The sequence below is a fragment of the Apium graveolens genome, chromosome 2, assembly GCF_009905375.1.
Source record: "Apium graveolens cultivar Ventura chromosome 2, ASM990537v1, whole genome shotgun sequence".
Taxonomy (NCBI): Eukaryota; Viridiplantae; Streptophyta; class Magnoliopsida; order Apiales; family Apiaceae; genus Apium; species Apium graveolens.
Genome location: NC_133648.1, coordinates 271,602,707 through 271,607,139, shown reverse-complemented (window position 1 = coordinate 271,607,139; position 4,433 = coordinate 271,602,707).

The window sequence follows — 4,433 nt, the reverse complement described above, 5'->3', positions numbered from 1 at the left end:
CCCATACTTGCTTGGATCCTTTGGCCTTATTAAGTTTGTTAACATTTGCAGCGGATTTAGCATCAGAGTTTATGTTAACATTTTTCTTATCAGAACTTACACTATCAGACTTTGAATCAGAATTTACACTAGAAGGAACAATGGAAACTTTCTTCAAAGAAGGTTTTATTTGATAATAATCATAGTACAAGCTATGATATTCCTTACAAGTATAAATGGAATACCATAAACTACCACAATGAAAACAAGGATTTTGTGGTTTGTATCTAACAGACTGACTCTTAACTCCTGACTTTGAAGGTAAGGAGTTAATATTCTTATTCTTCCTGCAAAAAGAAGCCAGATGGTTAGAACTTCCACAGTTATGACATGTTTTCCTAGAAGCATCAGGAACAGGTTTATAATTATTGCTTTTATTCACACCTTCCTTTCCATTCCTATTTTTCCTAGGTGATTTTACCTTGTTTGCATTCTTAACATCTTTCAGCTTATGCTAAGTTGCTTCTTTGTCATTAAGCCTATGTTCACTTCAGCTGTCTTTTCCTGTTTTAGTTTGTCAGAAGTTAATTTCTTTGTAACTTCTGATTTTTCATTTTCAGACTTTACAGTTACAAACTTAACAGGTTTTAACTTTGGCTTTTGCTTATCAACAGACTTAATTTCTTCAGTTCCTTTATCATTCTTATCTTCTCCATAACCTAAGCCCTCTTTCCAGTTTCCACTACTTAGCAAATTTTGAGTTGTTTTGCCAGAGTTAGTACAAGTCCTGATAATCTCTCTTTCCTTTTCTAACTCAGTTTTTAGAGATTCATTTATTTTTAGCACTTCATTCCTAACATAAAAAGCATCATCTCTATCCTTCTGAGTTTGATGGAACATGACTAACTCTTTTTCTAAGAAATCATTTCTTTTCTTAAATGCAAGATTTTCAGAAGTTAATCTTTCACATGTTAAAGTTTGATCTCTATAACTAACAAACATGGTTTTAAGATATCTTCTCAACTCATTAATATCATCAGTATGAAAAGCATAAGTAGTCTGAGGTACCTTTGTTTCAGCAGCTTCAGAACTGCTCTCAGCACTTTCTTTATCAGCATTTGCCATCAATGCATAGTTTTCCTCACTTTCAGAGTCTGAGGTGTCTGTCCAGCTTTTCTGCTTTGTGATAAGAGCCTTGCCTTTGTCACCCTTTACCTTCTTGCAATCAGGAGATATGTGGCCTTTCTCACCACAGTTATAGCATTTAACATTGGTGTAATCTCCTCTGTCAGACTTTCCTCCTCTGCCTTCAGATCTTCTGAAATTCTTCTTATCAGAACTTATGCCTTTCCTGGAAAACTTCTTTCCCTTCCTGAACTTCCTGTATGCAATCTTTGTGATTCCTTTCACCATAAGAGCACACAGCTTCATCATCTCCTCATCAGCATCAGTCTCAGGCAAGCTTTCAGAATCTGAGTCATCATCACTCTCAGAACTTGATGACTCAGTATCAGACTTTATGAAAAGAGCTTTACCCTTGTCTTTCTTTGAGGAAGCTGCTTTGGGGAATTCTTCTTCAGCCTTAAGAGCAACTGTCCTTGACTTTCCTCCTTTCCTCTTGCTTCTTTGTTCCATCTCCAGCTCATGAGTCTTGAGCACTCCATAGATTTCATCAAGAGTTGTTTCATCAAGATTGTAGTTGTCTCTTATTGTCGTTGCCTTCAAATCCCAGCATTCAGGAAGAGCTAACAGGAACTTAAGGTTTGAATCTTCAAGATAATACTCTTTATCAACCAATGACAAATCATTCAAAAGTTTGACAAATCTATCATATAAATCATTCAATGACTCATTAGTCTTTGAGTCAAAGTGTTCATACTCTTGAGTGAGTATTGTCTTCCTGTTTTTCTTAATTGTGTCAGTTCCCTGACACCTTGTTTCCAGAGCATCCCATATCTCCTTAGCAGTCTTGCAGTTGATTACCCTGTTTGACATTACATTATCAATGGCACTATGCAGTAAGTGTCGTACCTTAGCATCCTTAGCAATTGATGTTATGTCTTCAGCAGTATAATCACTCTTCTCCTTTGGTACGGTCTTTGCTGCTTCACCTGCAACTGCAACAACGAGCTTGGTTGGTTTGTGAGGGCCTTCCTTGATTCTATCAAGGTATTCTGGATCTGTTGCTTCCAGGAACATGGTCATCCTTACCTTCCATATGGGATATTCAGATGGTCTCAGTATGGGAACTCTGATGGTCTCATACCGACTCTGAATTTGTGTCTTTGGTGGTTCCTCAATTTTGGTAGGCTTAGTTGGAGTTTCTGTGTCCGACATGATTGTGTTTGGATCTTTAACTGTATGTATGTTAACAGATAGGCTCTGATACCAATTGTTAGGTCACACACACACTGTAGAGGGGGTGAATATAGTGTATAGTACACTCAAATCGAACTTTAAGAACTTAAGTAACAGAAAACAAACTTTATTGAAACAATAAACTCTGTTACAGTATGGAACTGTTACCTCTCAGTGATGAACAAATATCACGAGAGCTGCTAGGGTTACAATGAATAATCTTCTCTAATAATGATAACACTTATATTGTAAACCCTATGTCTGTGTTTATATACTACACAGTTACAAGATAATCGCTAATTGATATGGAATATAATTCTGCTTCCTAAAATATATCAATCAAATATCTTTTCTTCCAAGTATTCCATTCTTCACGGAATTCCTTCTTCATGCATATCTCTTCTTATGTTTATCTTGATCTTCTTTCCTTTAATCAGCTACTGTCCTTATCTGATCATCCTTCAGCACTTAAGTTCTGATATCTAACTTCTGATGATTATCTCCTGATAACATAAGTACTGATATCCTTAAGTCCTGACTTCCAGTATAAGTACTAATCAATAATTAAGTACTGATTTATCCTGTTCAAATAAGATCTGAAAGCTAAACATAAAACATATTAGCCATGACATTATCAAATATATCTAACACCATACATCTCGCATCATGAACATTTTACCTCAATATGCACCCCTTTCCTTAATAATGCTTTTGCTGTTGGTAAACAGGACTTAAAGGTACATCACACCAAATTTATAACTTTTCCTGACAGTTGCAATGACCATAATTTTTTCCAGAAACTAGCTTTCTCGTATCCATGTGCATTTTCAAGTCGTTTGTAGCAGTTTTTAACCGTGAATTCACTCTTATAATCAAATAGTCAAAATCGGGACTCTACTTTATTAGTCAACAGGATAGGGATTTGTCTAATCAAGCCTCGATCCCTCATTTATAAATATCATCCATGTAACGAATAGAAAATTATGACTGTTTAATATCATAATAAGAGAATATTATGTGTTTTATTATCTTGTTAAATGTGATTAGTCGTAAAATCTTAGTTGTTATGTGCTGTTTGTGTTCTGTATAGTTCAAGGTATTTTTTGGGTATTTTATTGTAAGTTAAATGCTTCAATATTGAAAGTCATACGGCCCTAACTTCGTTTTAATAGCTGATAATTCATATAAAATAATTGACCTTATTTTTCCTAGTATGGCTTATGCCATATCGATATTCTGAACATCCAATTAATTTAGGAATTTTCTCGTTTCGCGAAAAATGACTTTTTCGGGCCCCTTCGGGTGTTAAAAACCCTACAAAAATTATATTTTTATTTTTATAAAATCATGACATTTTCAAATATTTCATTTCTTTGCATTTTTTTAATTATTCACAATTTTTGGGAAATTTTGTCATATATATAGTATACATTTAATATTAAAAATTTAAAAATTATTACTCAACAAATTATTAATTAAGGGCCAATTAATATTATTAAGAGTTATAATTAGGGCCTTAATTTTAATTAGGGGTATTATTTTTACTACTATAAATAGCCTTATTTTTATTAATTAATTATAATTAAATTACTGAAAATTCAGAAAAATATAAAAATTCTCTAAATCGGGTCGGGTTTCGGGATTCGGGTTGAACAATCAAACCTTGATTTTAATCGATTCTGAGCACCAAATTTGATCGTGTAAGTACTCAAATCGATGCTCTTGATCTGTTCTATCAGTTTCTTGCATAAATTTCATGTTCTAATTCGTATATTTTCAATTTTAATTTCTAGGGTTTATGTTCGAATTAAGGCTTTTTAATTCTAGGGTTATTAGGTTGATTTGATGATTGGTATAGCTTTGTATGATGATTTTCAGTCGATTTATGTTATTAATTTCATCAAACGATTCCTGTATATGTGGATTCGATTATTAGGGTTTATGTGCAAATTTTGATTTAATCATTTTTGAGTTTAAGCGATCTGAGGTTAGTTTGATGATAGTGCTTTGGTTTTACAGTTAACAAGCTTTGATTTAAGCTATAGAACGTGAAGTTTCATGTACGAAATAGCCAGATTGATGTTTGGCCAGTTTTT